Below are 20,203 nucleotides of genomic sequence, written 5' to 3'. Positions count from 1 at the left end.
TCCTTAGAAATTCAGTGAAAGATAACTGAATCTCCGGCCCAGTTATTAGCATCTTTCACCATGGGTCTTTCTGGAGAAAATGACAATGTGGGCAGCCCCTGACTGCAGCCCCTTCAGGACTGTTTCTTTAACACCTTTAAGTAGCTGGGAATTTTAAGTGTTTTTGTTAATGTTGGAGATATGTGTCTGACAAATGGAATCTGAATTGAAGTTTTAGTGTATAGGCGCAGAAAGCATTTAGAAAGGACAATGTAAGGACAGATTAGACTAAAATACATACCAATGGCTGGGAGTATGCAATGCAACCTAATCCAAAAGGAAATAATGAGATGTAGCCTGCCGATTAAACAACTGAGTCAGCACTCCGTGTCAGCTGACTTGTCTTCCCAGAGCTTCCATGTTGGTGCAATTAGGAAAAGAATTGTCTAATCCCCATAACTCAAAACCTTGGAGCCAAGCTAAATTGGGTAAAGCCTTGTAAGATTTTCTGGTACTGACACTGACTACAAGCTGATATTTAGGGAAAAGGTAAGATTGAAAGCAAATATTCAAATTAGTCAGAAAGACCATGAACTTCTGAAAACATGCCCCAGGATGCTGTTAACTGCTGCATTTCTAATTGGGTCCTCATGGAACATTTTCATCTCCGCCTTGTCTGAGCTTTCTGCATCAGAGAAGCCCCTTTTGATACCCACTCACTTCTGTGTCCCTCGTTGAAAAGGTGGTAACTAAGCTTGGAAGTGTGAGAGAAGGATTCCCTAATCCAAATGCAATACTCAGGGGGATATTTTAAGCATTGCTCTGCCATTCTCAAAACAAACCTAATTTCAATTAACTTTAATGTAGTTGAAATTTTGTTCCATGAGGGAATCTCTGTTTTCTATGATAATGGAAGTTCATTTCAAACAATTGTTTGGGGTTTAACTTTTGCTCATAATTCCCAAAAGATACCAACTATTCAATGAGTATCTCAAAATAAAACTACTTTCATGACCAAATTGTTATCCCCATTAGAAAAGTTAGAATCAGAATGTCCTAGTATGTATTATGTGAGCTCCATGCTACCTTCCTAAAGTTTCTTATGCCTAAAACAGCATAAGAGAGAAAAGCATTTCCAGGCTAACCTGTGTGTGCACCGGCTAACAAGGGTCTAAAGAGCAGGTGAGTCAGCTGCTCTATTTCCAAACTGGATTGGACATTTAGAGTCCTGCAGATACTAAAAGTGATAATCAGGAAAAGCACACACAATTCTACTTTTATATGTAATTTCCATCTTTCCCAAAGAACTGTTATAAATTCTCTCCCAAAGGTGTTATATTCATCCTTCTTTTGGTTCCTCTATTTGTGATGTGTACTGAGATGAAATATTGGTTGAGATTCAAAAACCCCATGAGATTTAGATTTAACTTAAGCTTTCCCTGTCAGAGAGATTCTAAGAGCTAAAAGATGGGAAGCTGGTATTTGGGGACTAGATTAAAAAGAAAATCCAAATTAATCCCAAGGAGCAAGGCTCAATAGATAGTTATTTAGACATAGCACGTCCACCATGCAAGCCTAGTTGCTCAGTTGACTGGACTGCCCCTATCTTAGTCTTGCCTGGAAGAGTAATAAGTTTTTTGCCCCATACCTGTCTTGAGAAATGTCAGCCTCCAGACCTGAACGCTTCTTGTGATTTGGCTTATTTGTGCAGAGTTTATTATTTTACACAGTGTTCTGGAAGTAATAGAAAAATGCATTAGAAGCTCCTGCAAATGGAAATGAAATGTAAATTTAAATTGTAAATACATGACTGCAGTAAATAGATAGCAAGAAAAAGGATGAAGAGATTAGAAATTTGCCACATTTCTCTAACCCTAAAGGGATGTTTCTATAAATAGTTTAAAACTATTGAAGACGAAGGGGGAGGAGGAAGGAGAACAGAGGCAAACAGATTTTCTCCTAATCCTTTCCATTTGGCAACATTAGAAATGATTTTTCAATCAAATTTCCCTGAGCAGAGGAAGAAACCATGTCTGTTTCAACACTGAAGTTCCTGTGGGTAGGAGTCTCTAGAACTGATTTTGAGGATGGCTCCCTGTTAGTGACAAGTGTTGGTAATGCTCCTGTTGCGGGAAGGGAATGAGCACAAAAATAAATCCAAGTAAGTGTGGAGGGACAAGAAGATCTCATGGCGCAGGTTTCCCCTGGATTTTCTGCATTGCCTTTTCACCTTTCCTGTCTTACTTAGCACGACAAATTAGGTCCCAGATGAGCAGGCCCTTGCATTCAAACCAGAAATTTTAAGGAGGAAGCCAGATTAACTTTACTCGGGAGACCTAGTAGACTCTGACTTTAAAGATTCTTTTAATCCAGCTGTTTTTAGGGAAAGCTCTGTAAAAGCTGAAAGAAATGTTTTGTTTTGTTTTGTTTTGTTTTAAAAAAGTTAAAATTCTATGGAGCAAAAACGAAGATGTTAAATATTTGATTGGCAAAGAAACTGAAAAATCTGGACCATGTCTACAACTGCTAAAGGAGGCTTTGTGAAGGAGAAAATGAGCTGCCCAGGGAGACCCTGTCCTAAACTTCTCTGGTTAGTGAAATTTGGGCCATCCTCTGCCACAGCCTTGGACTGCTAGGAGGGCAGATCAGATGTCTTCCTCAGTGGGGAGAGGTGGGCCCTCGTTGGCAGTTTCTGTAAAGCCTTGTGCTGTGGTGTAACTCAGGGAGCCCAGAAGCTGGTATTTGGCCAAGGAACCAGGCTGACCATCAACCCGAGTAAGTATGACAGGGTGAAACTACATGCAGCTGGCTACAGTCTTTTCCTTTCTTGACCGTATCCTGCAAGCTCTCCTTGAGGGACATATACTCATTTTGCATAGTCCTTTATAGAGAAGTAAGCCAGCAAAGACAGGAAAGCCCTCAAATTTCCACTTTTAAACACATCCCAGTAAAAACTCTCTTGCTTCGCTCTCCTTCTACAATCAGTTTCTAGTAAATCAGAATCCAGTGAGTTGATACGCAATTTCAATGAAAAAAACAGCAGAGAAATAGTTACCCCAACAAGTGCAAAAAGTAAAATTATCTGAGTACCAGCCAGGGGAAGATAATTAGGAAGGAAAAAAAAAGAAAGAAATGGATTACTGGAACCGTGATGGCAGCTTAGTCACAAAGAAAATGATTTTTAAAAAAATTAAAGTTAAAGTTTAAAAACTTTAAAGATATATATACATACACACACATACTCATATATATATATATATATATATATATATATAATCAGGGCTCCATTGCCCTCTGGAACCCCAGCACCCACCTACAGCAGCTGCCTTCTGAACTTATTAAATAACTTATAAACCTGTAGTTTAATGAAGAGTTGAGCAATCGAGACCATATTGACCCCCAGGACCCTTCTGCAAAGAGCAGCTTCTGTTCCGGTTTCTGTAAAGCCTTCTGTGGCTGTGAGAATAGTGGAGGTAGCAACTATAAACTGACATTTGGAAAAGGAACTCTCTTACCCGTGAATCCAAGTAAGTTTGAGGGGAGATTTAAATTACTTGTCCTTCCAAAACATTCCAGCTTTGGTTCCAAATCTAATGTTTGTGCTGGGGGGATATGGTGCCCATCAGAGGGATTAGAACTCCACCGTACAAAGACTAAATTACTTTCAGCCCAAAACATTCCTATCATCCATCTTAAACAAGATTATTGGTGCAAGGAGAAAAACTGAATACAGAATCCTGAGGGATCCAGCTAAGGGTCAGGAAATGTTTGCCAAAAAGATAAAGAGGAAATTAGCATATTGTGACTATGCAAATGCATAGACCAAATATAAATTGTCCTGACTTAGATGCTAACATTCCTCTTAAATTTATCGCCTGAAATAATGGGGCCCTGCAATTTCATTAACTAATGCTGAAAATTCTATAAGCAGGCTCCTTTTCTTCTTTTACCTTCACTTTATCTCTCTGAAAAGAACTGTTCTCAATCCCCAGTCTGGGAACTGAGGTCCCGTGGGTGGAGCTGTCTGGTTAACTCAGGCAGAGAGCATTTAACCCCACTTTTTCCTTGGTTACCAAAATAATGGATTCAGCCTCCACTTAGTTCACCTGAGAAGGGAAAACTTCATCCGTCCTCTGAGTGGTGAGAATAGAGCAGCACATTCTCTCCTTTCAAATATACACCCACCCTTCCGTAATGGTAATGTGTGAGTACTTAGAAAGTTTTTAAATGTTAGATATAAAAGTAAGGCACTGTGGTTGCTAATAGCTCTTCTTGAAAATCTGTGCTGCTGGTGGACTTCTGAAAGTGGTGCTTATAAACTAAGCTGGAGAAGACTCACTTGTAAAATTCAGATAAAATGAAAACGGGAAAAACTTGTCAAAGGGCGCCAGTCTCCTAAGTGCCCTGATGTTGAGTAAAGGCCAGATGCCCCGGTTTTACTTACTCAGATCTGCTTTCTATGATTAAGAAGAGATGCCCACTAGAGAGAGGCACTTTGAAAAACACAGCCCAGGCAAAATTCTTAAAAAGACTGGCTCTGGTGGCGTGGCGGGTGGTAAAGCATTCAGTGACACCATGTATGCAGCACTGAGGGAGTTAATGCAGACTTGCTAGCAGACAGCTTGGAATGTTCTGGGATAGGCCCTGCCTGAAGAACATGCAGTGTGGTTAGCCGTCAAGTTCCCATGGGCAGAAGTGCCTTGCTCAGCAGGGGCAAAATCAGCACGTCTGTGGCAACAGCAGCAATGAATAATATATGATGTTGTTGAATCCCAGGCATTCAGCAGTCTCCACTGAGGTCTTATCAAATTAAAGCTTCGAGGGAATTCATATGAACATCGCAGGAGACTCAAGGACTCAGTCGCTTTTCAGAGGGTGGGCAGCCAAGGCTAGGGACCAGACAGTAGGCTTTTTTCTCTGGTTTCTTACCGGAAACACACTAGGGAGGGGCTCTGGGGTGGGTTTTCCAGAATGCAGAGAAGCTGGGAGACCCTCTCAGCACTTGGTCAGCCTCTTAGGGGACTGAGAACTGTAACATCTCCTACCCTTTAAAATGTTGATGAGGTCAGGGAGTTTGGCAGCCTTACCAGGCAAAGAAAATATCTGTGCAAGGCTGGCATTCTTCCAGAGCTCTGGACGGTAATTGTATGCCAGATTTTCCATGCAGTGGACTCTTTAGCTGCAGGAACTACATGGCAAGGCTGGAGTCCAAGGAACCCATGATTACATTCTGTTTTTCTGCAGTAAGTGGAACACAGAGATTATTGCCACAGCAACACTTTGGTGCCTGTCTTGAGGGCCTCAGCTGAGGGCAGGCATCTGGTTTTGCTTATGTCCTGTGGAGGCTGAAGAGAGGATGGGAAGCTCTTTAGACAGGGAATACTGTGAAATAGTGAAGAGATGGGAAGGGTTGTTTGACTCCCTGACTGCTGTCCTTAAAAAAATGGATACGTCTTCTTAGCTAAATAATAGCCTTTTCTCTCACCCTTTTCATGATAGTAAGCAAGCTAAAACTTTAACCCTTTGTAATAAGTGGTTGCTTGAAGAGATGACTAAACAGGCTAGCATAAATTCAGTCCAAAAAAAGTCTGAGTTAAGAAAACTAAATTCAATTAAAGAGGTGTTGTTTTTCATGCCCTTTGGGGACAGGGTTTGATCATCACCACATCATGAAACTGCCTGGATTTTGTTCTTCCCATTTTTTGTGACATCCAGACATAGCCAGGGAGACTCCCAGGATTCCTGTGGTTGTGTCTGTTGGCAACAGAAGCATTGTTTGGTCAAGGGATGAAATTTACAGGAACCCCAAGTAAATGTGCAAAAGCCTGCCTCCAACAGAGACCTCACTTAACCCTACCACTGTGGCCACTGGGCTGCTCTGTGGGGTCAGAACACCTCAGGAGAGACTGTGGAGTGACCAGATGTCCTGGATTTCCTGGGATTCAGGCGTTTTCCAGGACAAAGGTCTTTCTTTGCTAAGCCCAGAATGATCCCCAGGATAGTTAATCACCATAACAAGGCACAGATAAAAACTTTTTTCTGTGAGCTACTACTTACATTTCTCCAGATTCAAGACCAACAAAAAAGCTAAGTTGTGTGAAAGCTCAGTTAAATGTGTCCATCATTTTTATTTCTTATGCTAGGGCATGAAGGGAAACTCAGGAGATACTGTTTCTTGAGGCTGCAGTCTAAACCTCATCTAATTCTGGTCAGTCTCCAAAAAGCTGAACACTCTCCTCCTGTCTCCTTGTAATCAATTCATTGTCATCAGAAATGTGTGACACCTCGAGGGGAGGGGAGGACATGTCTTGAAAACTGATCAGAGAAATTGTCCTGAAAATGATGCTGTAAAATGGAAATTAGACCTTTAGAAAGAGAGATGCTGAACATGAGAAATCAGTAAAGCCTCAAGACAGAAACTAGAGGAAATGGAGAGAGATGGGAGGCAGGAAGCCGGCCCTGGGGGGACGCAGCAGGTCAGTGTCCCAGGACCAGAGGTGGAAATGGTCTTCCGACCTTTAGTGGGAAGAAACTGAGCTCACAGGGCTGAGCCCCTTTGGGTGAGTTCATTCTCCCCAGAATAAAAAGAGGAGGAAGTCTGTGAGCTTCAGAAGTCCCCCTAGGGTTCTTGTAAAGGCCTCCAGTGCAGTGCTAATGCTGGTGGTGCTGACTATGGAAAGCTGACATTTGGACAAGGGACCATCTTGACTGTCTATCCAAGTAAGTGTAACAGGACACAGCAGTATACTGGAAATTCTGGAATTTCAGCCCAGTGTCAGGTTTCAAAGAACCAGATATTGCTTAAAGTTAAATGGTGTCCTCTGAGGTCCTTTCTCTTCTTTAATCTCAGTATTCATAGATTTCCTTTTGGACCCTGAGTTGTTAGGTCTGTCTCCCTGCTGCGTGTACAGCTGACCTTGACCCTGGAAAGTCAGAATCTTTCCTGCTTTCAGGGTCTTCTATGGAGGTGATGCCCTAACTTTTTTGAGGGGGAGGTCACCCTTTCCAAATGACTCCCCTGAGTAACCTATTCTAATGTTTAGTGGCATTCCCTGTCGGAAAGTCCTTCCTTACATCAATCTTAAATTATGCTTGGTATAACCGAGGCCATTTCCACCAGCATCATCCACAATAAAGAGGAAAATTGAGAGCAGGGTTGGAATAGGTATGTGGTATTTTGTTCAGAATGGGTTTTAAATGAAAGCGGAGAGGGAAAAAATGAAAACTGAATGGGAATCTGAGGTCTTATTTCAAATCCCTCTATGTTTCCTGTCTGTTGTCTCCTTTTGCTTCTATAGATGCAAAACTACAAAGAGAGAGAGGGGGAGAGAAAGGATAGACAGAAGTAAACATCCACTGTGTCCATTCCCTATCGCTGAAACCACCAGGCAAGGGATTACAATTAATTCCAAAGAGTTTCAGATACACAGCTTAATACCTTTCTCCTCGTGGTAACTTGTATCCTGGCTGATAATTAGAGCAGATAGAAAGCTTTGGCTTTGGTGTGTTTGCCGCTGCACCCCACTGGGAAGAGACAGAAACTTGACTGTTTTTTAAGATTCATAAAGTTCCTTCTGTCAGTCGTTGTAAAACTCCCTGAAGCAGGGAGATGCGTGACAGCTATGAGAAGCTGATATTTGGAAAAGAGACACGACTAACCGTGAAGTCAAGCAAGCTGGAAAGACCTAAACTCACAGTGTTCCTTATGTGCTTTTGCTCCCTTCCCTGTTTCAGGCCTTTTGGCTCTTTCCTGTAGGGATTCTAAGGGAGTCAAATGGAAATGGATTAAAGAGAATCTGGAGCCCCGTGGGTGCTCAGAAATGATAAATGAAAGGAATAAGAGACAGAAAGGGAAATAAAGTTGAAAAGCAGGAATATGCTTTTCACTGCAGCTTGATAAGACTGAGATGGGAGGTGGGTGTCAGAGAAGGGTGTCATCACTCCAGTTGCTATTACAGAACACTCTGTTTTCCTAGGATCGCTATCAAGGGCAGTGTCCTCTTATGCCAAAGGGATGAGTCAAGTCCCTACATTTCTGGAGTAGCTGCCTTTGGGCAGGCGTAGTTGGTCAGGCAGATAGTACAATCCCAGTTCAGTGTGCATGGAGGAGGCCACCTGACGTTGCCACCTGTATCTGCTCCACTCAGTGGCAGCATAAATTCATGCCAGGTGGGTGTCGATTTGAAATATGCCAGTGCCACTACAAGGCTGAATATTGAGTTGTTGTGATCATCTTGAATGTGTGAGATGCCTCCAAGTGAAGTCTGGTTCTAATGAGCAGGGTGCAGGTTGGACCAATATGGCCCATTTCCTGTTGAGTTTCTCCAGGCCCAGTGGTGTGGGAGCCAACATTAAGAGACTGACATTTGAGCTAAGGATCCTATTGACTGAAATATGCCAAAGGGATCTGAAAGGCCAAAACTGCCTTCAGAGCTCGGCCTTTGTTGTTAGCTCTCTGGCAGTCGTCATTTCAGCAAAATGCATCCACTTAGAAAGGTCAGCTCTTCATTAGGCAGACAAATGAGAACAACATATTGACCAGAGATAAGGAGTTGGGAGCCCAGATCTCAGCCTCTGAGAGCCTGGCATTTCCACTTCTTTAATCACGCGAGCCGGTGAGCATATGCTGTCTCAGAGAAAGCAGATCAATGGTGCCTGAGGACCTGGTGTCACCAAGCTAGGGTTTAGAGACGGAAATGAGATGCAGATAGGGATGTTGTGTGAATTGGGGAATAATAGAGAAGGGAGGAGGAGACAGGGAGTTCAATGACGCTTTTTAAAACCCGCAGCATGTGAGAAATTGTAATGACACAAAGGTGAAGAAGTATGTATTGCATATAATCCTAGCAAGTTTCCTACCATTCCCAACAGAATCTGGCCTCACTGTGGCTCCAACTCACAGATCCTATAGGTAATGCCAAATGGTACCTGAGATGCCTTTTGAAATGGCATCAAGAAAGACTGGGCTCTGAAATCTTTGAGAGTCACCTGTCAGTTATTGTAAAGGTTTGGATGGCTGTGTGACAACCTCCTACAACAAGCTGATGTTTGGGCAAGGGACAAGCTTATCAGTCATTCCAAGTAAGTCTCCCTGGGATGCTGCCTGTGGAGTGCGGTGGGGCTAACAGTATCATGCATTAGGGCTTAAATGGCTTTGCAGATGGCATGGTGGTTGAGGACACAAAATTGAGAGAATCAAGATACGTTGACTCTGATCAGAAAAACAGGTCACATAATAGCAAATATAGGTTTAGTCCTTAAAAGGTAGCATAGATAACATGGGACTTGAACGTGGCAATTTGAAAAAAAACCTGTGGTCTGTCAGCACGTTCTCACTGCACATGGGGGATAAACAGAAGTGGGGGAATAAGCAATGGACATTGCATGATGGGGGTGCTAGCGAAATGAGGCAGGTCAGAAAGAAGCAAGGTGATCAGAGCCCCATACGGGGTTAATCTAGAGAAGATGAATTGTTCCATAAGGTTCACAAAGAAATAAAGTCCAAAGATGTAATAAGGAGTCCTGATTAAAATCCACTTCAGAATCATATGATCATCAGGAGAGAAATTAAGTCTTAAAAGAAAAAGAATTTTTAAATGCCCGAGCATAAAACAAATGGACCTACACCTTTAATTAGACAGCAAGTCACACAAGATGCACATTAGCCTTCCTTTTAATTCCCTCTCAGGAGGAATGAGTCCCTCCAGCTGCGCATGGTCACAGCTGCTCTAAGCCCTGGAGCTCCTTCCCAGTAATACACTTACTCCTGCGCCTGCACAGGGGAAGGAGATGCCTGCCTGCCCGTCTCTGCCTTTTGGTCCGTCGCTTGGCGGGGCCCCAGGTGTAAGCTCTGGCTGTCTCTTCTGCCTGGTTTTTGTTGAGCTTCCTATCACAGTGGAACACGGGTAACCAGTTGTATTTTGGGACTGGGACAAGTTTGACAGTCATTCCAAGTAAGTCAAAGAAAATTTTCCATCACCATTGTGTTGAGCAAACCCTTTAAACTGCAGAAACAGCTGTCAAAGTCTGCTACTCTGTTTCTCTGCTTCTAGGTATAACTTTATCTGGATCAGAGTAAAGAGGCGCCCCCACACCCGAGAATGATTTATGCTTGGACAGGTCTTTATTTCATTCCTTGAATATCTATCTATCTATCTATTATCTATCTATCTATCTAACTATCATCTATCTCAGAAATAGTTGTTTTTAACAGTTAGTTCTGTGCCTCACCCAAATTGTCATTAACTAAATGCAAATGTGCTGCCACACTGATAAACTTCATTGGAAGAAAACAAAAAAACCAAACCCAGAGAATGTTCCTTGAACATTCCTGAAGTAGGGGAGCAGGCGATGTCACTTGCAGTGACAGCTGGCCTCTGTAGGTCACCCCCACATCTGTGCCAACCAGAGAAGCTGGGCCCTTTGTGGCACAAGCCTCAGGAGCAGAGAATGGAGGGACATTCCCAACTGAGAGGAGAGGGACTAAGAGGCTAGAAGGGAAATGAGGTGACTTTACAGAAAACCGAATATGGAATGGTGTAAAGGGATGAGAAAGATGGCAGGGAGTCCACACTCACTCTTGTATTTAGACCTGGGGGATGCACTGATAGATACCACGTGGAGAGAGAAAGAGGATTTCTGTTTCTCTCTGAAGAAAAATGTGGCAGAAAAATCAAAAGAGATCACACATGTCAAGCATCTCCTAATTACAGTCATTCTGGTTTATCTCAGTTGTCCAGCAGGAAATGGTAGGAAAGGGTCACTGGTGCCTTTGATGTTGTGGAAGCATTGCAGGAAGGTGATTTGCAAGAAATGGGGCAGGGGTTTGCAGTAGAGTTGGGAGAGTTTAGAGTGATGGTTTTTGTAATGACTTAGAACACTGTGTATCTAACTTTGGAAATGAGAAATTAACCTTTGGGACTGGAACAAGACTCACCATTATACCCAGTAAGTTCTTTATCCTTGGTCAGGAAATCAGCCTGCATAAGATTCTGGGGGTCATAGTAGACATGTGGGCTTACAGAATTTTCATCTGTCCTTGTTCAGAACTGGTCGAGACAGGCGGCAACCAAATATCTGAGTTTTCCGGGGGAACTCCAGTCCTGACTATTTAATTCAAAACTAGAAAATATGATTCACAATTCTGTTTTTGCTGTTGCCATCAAGTGCTAATGTGGCATGTGAAGAGAATTCAGGCAGAATGACTGCATCTTCGCTTTTATCTTGTGTGATAGTTTTAACTTTAAGTACTGCAAGTATTTGGGAGAAATGGTAGAAACATAGAATATCAAAGAGACAAGCAAACCAAGAGACCCAGAGAGGCAGGCAGATGGAACGTCAGGCAGTATAATTTTACAAAACTAATTCAGTGTGTGTCTCTCTATGCAAATGGCAAGGTATCTGGAAAGGTGCTAAGAGCTAGTGCTCTGGGCGGGGCAGGATTATCTAAATAGAACACTAAGCACTGATCTCAGGGGGAAAGTTTAAACTTGGAAATCTCTGGGTTTGATTTTTTCTTTTTTTCCAATGAAGTTTATTAGTGTGGCAGCACATCTGCATTTAGTTAATGACAATTTGGGTGAGGCACAGAATTAACTGTTAAAAACAACTATTTCTGAGATAGATAGATAGATAGATAGATAGATAGATAGATAGATAGATGATAGATAGATAGATACTGGATATATATACACAGGGTAGAAGAATGTGAGAAACATGGGCAAATAGATTCTTTTGCACCTGCAATTAAAAGCTGTAGAAAAGTTGAATATGTTCACTTCGTAATCAAAGACAACCACACAAAATAGAACAGAAAGCACACTTGCAAGAGCGAGAACTGGAGGTGTGGAACCTTTCTGTCTTAATCACTCAGTTGCCTAGAATAATCTTTTTTATATTTTGCTGCATTAGAAATTAAAGGCATGAGTATTGAGGATTTCGGTAGGTCAGACTTTTATAGTGACAATTACATTACAAAGCACCTCTCAGCTAGCTTGGATAAAGCACCTTTAAACATCAAAGTCTTTTTCTTCTCTCTGGTTAAGATAGAAAAATGGTCTCTCCTCACTCTATATCTAAGGACAGGGGGCTCCGAGAGTTCCAGACTTACAAAGTGAGACTGCAGCAGAGCTGAGCCGTGGGACCTGGAGGGACCCAGTGATGGTCAGTCTGCTGCCTCCCACAGGTGCTATAGTAGCCACAACCGTTCAGGGAACTGTCCCCGGGTGAGAACATAACACACGCAGGGAAAATCCCACTGCTACTAAGAGCAACTCAGCATAAGAATGTCCTACCCAGCAAGGGACAGTCAGAGGGCTCTAAACCAGAGCCCCAAATATTTGAAAACTTTATCTGGAAGTCAGCTATAACAAGTTCGTTTTCCAAGTCGTGCTTCCAGAAGCTGTTGGTGGTTGGTAGTTGCTAAGGGCTTTGAAACTAGAGGACATCACGGCAGAGTGGAATTATTTGGAACAAGGGGTTATGATTAGAATTCATGAGATGAAAGAAGATTCTGGCTGGAGGACTAGAAAAATCCTGAAAGAAAAGATACAGTAAACCTTGGGGGAGTTGTAGCATTTACCCTAGTCCAAGCAGCAAAGAGCAGAGGGAAGCCAAATTCCAATAAACAATTGGCCTTTTTACTTTTACAAGTTCCTGCAATTATTACAATGTCTTCAGCCTCTTGGGCAAATATCAACAGGTCCTAAATGCAAAGTGGAACAGTCCTCTGTTTCCAGAACCAAGTAACTCGGCCCCACCCCACATACCACCCATGCTCAATCACTGTTTTTGTAGAGGAGTTTGATGCTGTGTGGACTATGGAAACAAGCTGATCTTCGGCACAGGAACCATTTTGAGAGTCAAGCCTTGTGAGTATAAAACACACTCAAGTCCCAACCTGGGTTTCGTTGCATATCAAATAAATTTTTTCTGGCTGAGAAGTATTTGATTCTAAAGAAAGGAGAAGTGAAATTCCAGGTGCAACACAAGCATTTCATTAGTGTGATTCATTAAGAATTTCCATGTGTTGCCTTTGAGAGCGTTTATCACATCCATTCACTAGTGAGACCCACAGTTTTAAAATTCAGTTAAATTTGAAAAAAAAAAAAATTGTCAGCATCTCTGTGACCACAGTGCTTGCTATTTGGGTGTCTAGACTTCCAAAATGGAAACCTCAATCTGTAGTTTTGAGCTTGGAGATTTATCCTGAGCCTGTGACTTAAAGATGTGTAAGAAAAGCTACACACTGCTGGACTTTGTAGGGCATTTGTGGGATCAGTGTCATGAAGAAACCTGGGTAGACAGGTTGGTGAGGAGACACTGGTGACAGGTGTCTGCCCTGTTTCTGTAAAGCTGCTGACAGCAGTGAGAAGAAAAGCAGCGGAGACAAGCTGACTTTTGGGACCGGGACTCGTTTAGCAGTTAGGCCCAGTAAGTCTGAGCAGAAAGTAAGATCTTTATGCCTTTCCTATTATTTGTTCTAGCCTGATATTTGAGTTGTCCTCCTTTGGATTCCAGATCAACAAACCATGGTGGCTTTTCATACTTCTTTTAATATTTGTGGCTAAGGGCCCTCCATTCTTCCCATCTCTCCTACATGAGGGTCATGTGGCCAGGTCCACACTCATCAAGAAATCAACAGTGAGGCAGTTGGTTGGCAGTGTGTCAAGAAACTGAAGTCATCATCTCCAGGGCCCTCACTCTGGTTATGTGTGTTTCAAGCTTTTATGCCAGCAACAGAGGAGAGGGAGAAGTGACCAGTAGCAATGACCAGGGCTATTAGCTGTACCTGGTGTCTGTGGGTTTCAGAGCAGCTGTGGAGGTTCTGGGAGTTCAGGGCATGAGTTTTTCTGGCAGAGGGGTTTACGTAAAGGGTTGGCCCAGAGTGCGTATTCAGGAGGAAGCGCTGACAGACTCACCTTTGGCAAAGGGACTCGTCTCATCGTCCAGCCCTGTAAGTGCTTTTGCCTGGGAGGTGCGGTTCAAACTGCAGTCCTCATGGGGGCATTTCTAGACGTTGGCTTATGTGCTTCTGGTGTCACTACCATTGTGGGCACTGTCCTAAGTACATGGGAAGTTTTCAGCCATGTAGAGAAGGAGGTGATGCAGTTTGTGCTTTGGAGGACTCCTGAGATTTGCCCTTTGGCAACTGTGTTTGAGTGGGAGTCCATCATTGGAAAATCTGGATGCCAGCAGACAAAAGATATGAGCTTAGGATGGGTCACAAACATATGGAGGCCACTTTGCCAGCAGCACCTTTGCAACGAAAATTGCTCTCATAGGAAATGTGGAAATGGCTGTGTAGATAGAGATTTGGCCATTTCTCCTTTTCTGTCTTTATACCTTCTTCTCTACCTGACTTAGGGACCTTAAATTAGAACAGTTATTAATCATTTGATTTCTCGGCCCCATCACTCATCAAGTATGACAAGAGGGATTCATTAAGATAAAACCCAGAAAGAGAAAGGACAAAGAATTCAACTCTCAATGTCTTCAGAGTTGAACCTGACAGCTCCTCAGCCTTAACCATCTAGTCAGCACCCCATGATCAACTGAGGTCAAAAAGGGCAACCAGCAGGTAATGTTAGTCAAGTGGGTATCTGGCCAGAGCCCTGCTGCCCTCATAGGAATTAATACTATGGAGTTTGGGAAAGGGAAATGATTCCATGAGGGCTCACCCAGGTTGCCCATCTGGGAGAGATCATGGGGAGAGTTCTGAGTGAGGGAGGGAAGACCAGATGGAAAGTCAAGCAGCAGGTTTCTGTTATGAAGCATCTCACAGTGTAAACACCGGCACTGCCAGTAAACTCACCTTTGGGACTGGAACAAGACTTCAGGTCACCCTTGGTAGGTAACAGAAACTGTAAGGTAACTTAACTGTGTGTTCCTTTAAAACAAGGGATACTGCACAGGGGATATCCTGCTTGGATGTAGTCCTTCCTTCCTTCCAGCGGGAGGTGATCTCACTGAGGATACATACCTGCATTCCGTCAGTTCTTGTGCATTTTTATACCTGTTACAGAGGTTTTCCTTTCCACCTGTGAAAACAGAACCTCTCTGCTCCAAGCTTCTTCAGTCTTTTTTACCCTGTGTATATCCTTTAGAACAGTGGTTTGGGAATTAATTTATCATCAGGACTTTATCACTCTGGGCAACAGAATGAAAGGGCTCTCAAATAGAGAACAGAGAGTCCTGAATACTCAGATAACTTTTCCAGAGTGATATGTGTTATGTGTAAATGGGATGAAGTGGGCTAGAATGACCTTCTAATGGCTGTTTTGGAGACACACTAAGGAAACTTGCTTAATATTTTACACCCTTAGCTTGTTAGAACATTGGTAAAGTAAAAGCAAAACCTTGACCCTCTAGGAACATAAACAAATGCCGACTCCTCTCCCCCAAAGCACTGCCATGTTCCATTATGTGCAATTATGAAATAAATACATGATAATTTATATGAACTTACATAGATGAGTAGTTTGGGTATTTTGAACCTGTGGGTAAGATGCAAATTGTAGAAGTTCTGGAGCATCTCACCAGGCAGTTCCTCATACAAAGTGGTCCCTGAAGACAAATAGTGTACCTGGGCATGATCTGTTTGCAGTATTGGTTTATGCACTGTTCGGGGACCTGTTTGAAAGCTGATTATGTCCCAGTGTGCCAATTTGGGGTCTCAATTAACTGTGCTCAGTGCCCTGAAAAGTGCCCATGTTTACAGTCTAGAAACATGACAAAATGGCCCCATTCCTGTAGGAAAAGAAGAACGGAACTGTGTGTGATATGGTACTGATCAGTGCTGCTCTCCCTTGTCCCTGCCATGCTGGGAGCTGGCTGCAAGGTTTCCCCAGGGGGTTTTTGTTAAAGCAGGTATTACTGTGACAATAACAATGACATGCGCTTTGGAGCAGGGACCAGACTGACAGTAAAACCAAGTAAGTTGGGGAAATGGTTCAATCTTAAAAGCTGACCTGAGTGAGCGGTGGTGCTGTTCTGGGCAGTTTCTGTGGCGTTAAGACACTGCCACTCCCAAGAGGATCTAAGCACCTGGTTTCTTTGTGCCTGAGACCCTGAGCTGGTTGGAAGTCTGTTAGTTGATGAAGTCTGGCAATCCTAAGAATTAGGTCAAGAAGAAGTAGAAAATTTCACTGGTTTCATCATTGGCTCTGGATATATAAAAATGCTAAATATAAGCCAGGCGAGGTGGCTCACTCCTGTAATCCCAGCACTTTGGGAGGCCGAAGTGGGCAGATCATGAGGTCAAGAGATGGAGACCATCCTGGCCAACATGGTGAAACCCCATCTCTACTAAAAATACAAAAAAGTAGCTGGGCGTGGTGGTGGGTGCCTGTAGTCCCAGCTACTCAGGAGGCTGAGGCAGGACAATCACTTGAACCCAGAAGGCAGAGATTGCCATGAGCCAAGATCGTGCCACTGCACTCCAGCCTGGCGACAGAGCGAGATTCCATCTAAAAAAAAAAGGAACTATGGCTGAGAAAGTGGCATGGGGCTCCTGGTCCTAAAATAGCCACTGGGCCCCCAGTGTTGACCTCCTGTGCTGGGTGCTATTGTCCTCATGTGCCTCTGGCACAAGCATTCTGTCAGAACCCAGTGTTCTAGGAAGAAAACAGGGGATTTAAGATCAAGTTCAGATCTATCTGCACAGCCAGCTGTTAATTTTAAAGAACTGTCCTGACCTTGCAAAGGAACTGGGAACAGAGGCTGCAAGGTGGGGAGACTTCCACTAGAGGGGAAGATGATCTCAGTTTCTCAGTCTCCCCCTCCATCCTCCCCACCTGTTGATTATTGTAAAGCCCCATAGAACTGTGTGAATTATGGAGGAAACCAAGGAAATCTCATCTTTGGAAAAGGCACTAAACTCTCTGTTAAACCAAGTAAGTGTTGGGGATTCAAAGTCCTGATTTATCATCAGGACTTTGTCACTCTGGGCAACAAAATGAAAGGGCTCTCAAATAGAGAACAGAGAGTCCTGAACACTTGGATAACTTTTCCAGAGTGATATGTGTTATGTGTAAATGGGATAAAGTGGGCTAGAATGACCTTCCAATGACTGTTTTGGAGACACATTAAGGAAACTTGCTTAACATCCTATACCCTTAACTTGTTAGAACATTGGGGAAGTAAAAGCAAAAGCAGTAAGTGCAGCTAAAGTACAATGCAGAGTGAGTGAGAAGAGACTTGCCAACTCCTTTCTCTGTTATATCTTCCCCCCACCTTCATCCTTGAACCCCACAGAATTGCTCCTGTCCATGCCCCTGGCTGTTCCCAGTCCAGACCAGCACGTCCTTCTGCTGGACATAGGAAATCCCCAGACTTCATAACATGTCACAGGGCCCCCTCCCTCAGGTGGCAGATCTCAATATTGATCACCCACACCACTGTAGGGAGTGGTGACCTTTTCAGCAATGGTCCCATGGAAGAGGGAAGCTTTATTTACACCATCAAGGGCCCACGGATGATCCACAGTCTGTGTGACTGCTGTGTGATTGGTTTCCAGACATTAGCTTTAATAGGAATCATAGGAGAAGGGACAGGGTGGCTACTGCAAGGGGTTTTTTGTTTAAGGAGAACACACTGTGGAACTCAAACTCCGGGTATGCACTGAACTTCGGCAAAGGCACCTCGCTGTTGGTCACACCCCGTGAGTTCTTGTGGTTTACTAATTGTCCTTTCTGGAAAGAAATCCGATGGGACCTGTTGAAACACAGCTGAATTTAATTGCTTTGCTTAGCATGCAGTTGTTAACTATGTCTGATGTGTGCGCAAGATATGAATACATGTTTCCCTGGAGGCTGGATTTGGTTATCAGGTCTCGGGGCAGTTTGATAAATTGTGCTAATGCTACAATCACTGTTTTTCAAAGGTCCACAAAGCACGTTGTGGCTTTGGGAAAGGCAGAGATAAGAAACAAAGCTTTGTGATAGAGACAGAAACAAGCCCATGAAAAGGGAAGCTACCAAAGCAATGGCATAGCCAAGGAAGTGTGTCCTCAACAGATAAGTGGCAAGGACCCTGTTGAGCTGATGCCTGTGTGGTCTGGTAGAATTAAAAAATAAGGCGAGTGAGCTGGGCGCAGTGGCTCACGCCTGTAATTCTAACACTTTGGGAGGCTGAGGCGGGTGGATAGCTTGAGGTCAAGAGTTCGAGACCAGCCTGACCAACATGAAGAAACCCCATCTCTACTAAAAATACAAAAATTAGCTGGGTGTGGTGGTGGGCACCTGTAATTCCAGCTACTTGGGAAGCTAAGGCAGGAGAATCGCTTGAACCCAGGAGGCAGGGATTGCAGTGAGCTGAGATCATGTCACTGCATTCCAGCCTGGGTGATAGAGCGAGACTCCGTCTCAAAAACAAAAAGAAAGAAAAACAGAAAAATAAGGCGAGTGGACTAAGGACTCAAGTGAAGGGAGGGGCAGCAGGAGTTCCAAGCTTGGCATGGCTTTCTTCCTCTACCAGAATAGCAGAACAATGTAACTTTTTCTAGAGAGACAACAGAACCCTTGAGGTATCACATGGATGGGCTTGCTTGTTTAGATAGCCCCCTTCCTCACCGCAAGTCCCCACATGGACTTCACCCCCTTACCTAGGCTGGCCGAACCAACCCTATGGGAGAGGCAGAGAATCCCAGGACTAGGGAGGGCCTCCCCACATCCACTAGATTATCTGTAATAAAACAGAATATTTATCCGAGTTGTGAAGCTGTCAGGGAGCAGGTAATCGTGATGGATTATAAAAAGCAATATTGAAAATTGTACAAGCTATCTCCACACCTGGAGAATTCAGTGGGCTTTTTTGGTTGTTATTGGGGTTTTTTTCTGTTAGAATTACAGAAACAGGGGTGCTTTCCTGTAGGCACCCTATTTGCAAAAATGTCTGCCATCTCACATTTCAATAGTATTTCATCAACAGTTCTCTGCACATGAACCAGCTGTGACAATAAGGTAATGTGGCTGATTTGTTAACAAATCGAGTTCACACATTTCAATGAGTGGCCCAGTCAAAGCACTCAGCTTGAAGCATCCAACACTGTCCATTGCTTCCCCTCACTGAAACCACCCTCAAAGGCCAAAACACTTTCTTTTTGTAGCATCCATGATGGCTGTATCTTTTAAAGGTGGATTTTACTTTTATTGATAATCAAAATCCTTTCAGAACCAAGACTATTAAATTTAGGGGGAATCGACTAGTTACTGATACTGTTTTGGATCCAAAAATAGATGTGACTATAAAATAATGTCATGGGTTTGTTTATGTGGCTCATAAACTGGCTCTCAGGAGGAATCCTAGATGGAATATTTCAGAGGGTTCAACAGTCATTTGGATATTTAAGTCCTCGTATGTTCGCTAAATCAGCCTCTTTAATTAATAAACACGCATAAAGATAGCATGAGATTGAAGAACTTTTGCAAACTCAGACCCAATAGCAGCAGTGAAGACTTTCTCTATAAATTAAGATACAATCCCAAATAAATTACTTTTAGAAAAATATGAGGTCAAGGCCTTTCAATGGGGAAAGTGCATGTAATGCCATATTTATTCATGGAGAGTAAAGCTGCTTCCATAAATGGTAACATTGCGTTGGTTTATGTAGAGACTCATAACACTGTGACTACCTCAGGAACCTACAAATACATCTTTGGAACAGGCACCAGGCTGAATGTTTTAGCAAGTGAGTATTACAGACAAGACAGGCTTTATGTTAAAGGTTGTTGGTGTTCATGTTTGAGGGACAAGGGAAGGTAGGACAAGGGAAGTACCCGTGTAAACTGTGCAAGCTCAAATCACTGCTATCTGAAGTGGCAATTCTGGTTCCCTCTACTCTGGACAGGAGGGGTGAAGGAGAGCTCTGAGGTTTACCATGATGGACTTGCTGCCAATTTCATAAGAATTGTATCCATCATTAGAAAAATGTTTATGACTTGAAGGTCTCGAGAAACTCCTGTGAACACAACAGGAGTTCTGTGTTCTTTATTCTCTTCTTTTAAAACTGTATTCTCACTTTACATTTTTTACTCATTTTTCTGCCTCTTTTTATGCCCCTCTCCTCTGTGCAACTCAATGCTTCATCTGGGCATTCATGTTTTGAGAAATCATCTCAAGGGGAAATCATGTCCAGATCCTAGCATGTCACTCAAAGCTCTCTCAAATCTGGGCCCTTTCTGTTCTCCAAATTTATTTCCAGCGATTCCCTTTCATGAATGCTCTG

At 43.2% G+C, this 20,203-nt stretch overlaps 1 long non-coding RNA gene and 2 gene segments (V, D, J or C); 2 read left to right on the top strand and 1 right to left on the bottom strand.

Annotated features, from left to right (window-relative positions):
- LOC117070040 overlaps positions 1-12,848 on the bottom strand; it is a 405,055-nt gene extending 392,207 nt beyond the window's left edge. The window contains exon 1 of the long non-coding RNA XR_004431754.1: positions 12,797-12,848. This is a non-coding gene — a long non-coding RNA (uncharacterized LOC117070040). The remainder of the gene's footprint in view (positions 1-12,796) is intronic.
- LOC117070008 overlaps positions 1-20,203 on the top strand; it is a 677,437-nt gene that overhangs the window by 606,417 nt on the left and 50,817 nt on the right.
- The window catches only part of LOC117070016, a 705,780-nt gene that overhangs the window by 663,686 nt on the left and 21,891 nt on the right, over positions 1-20,203 (top strand).

The sequence above is a fragment of the Trachypithecus francoisi genome, unplaced genomic scaffold (genome assembly GCF_009764315.1).
Source record: "Trachypithecus francoisi isolate TF-2019V2 unplaced genomic scaffold, Tfra_2.0 Lachesis_group3, whole genome shotgun sequence".
Classification (NCBI taxonomy): Eukaryota; Metazoa; Chordata; class Mammalia; order Primates; family Cercopithecidae; genus Trachypithecus; species Trachypithecus francoisi.
The sequence above is the reverse complement of the archived record's forward strand: the minus strand, read 5'-3'. Positions and strand labels throughout refer to the sequence as shown.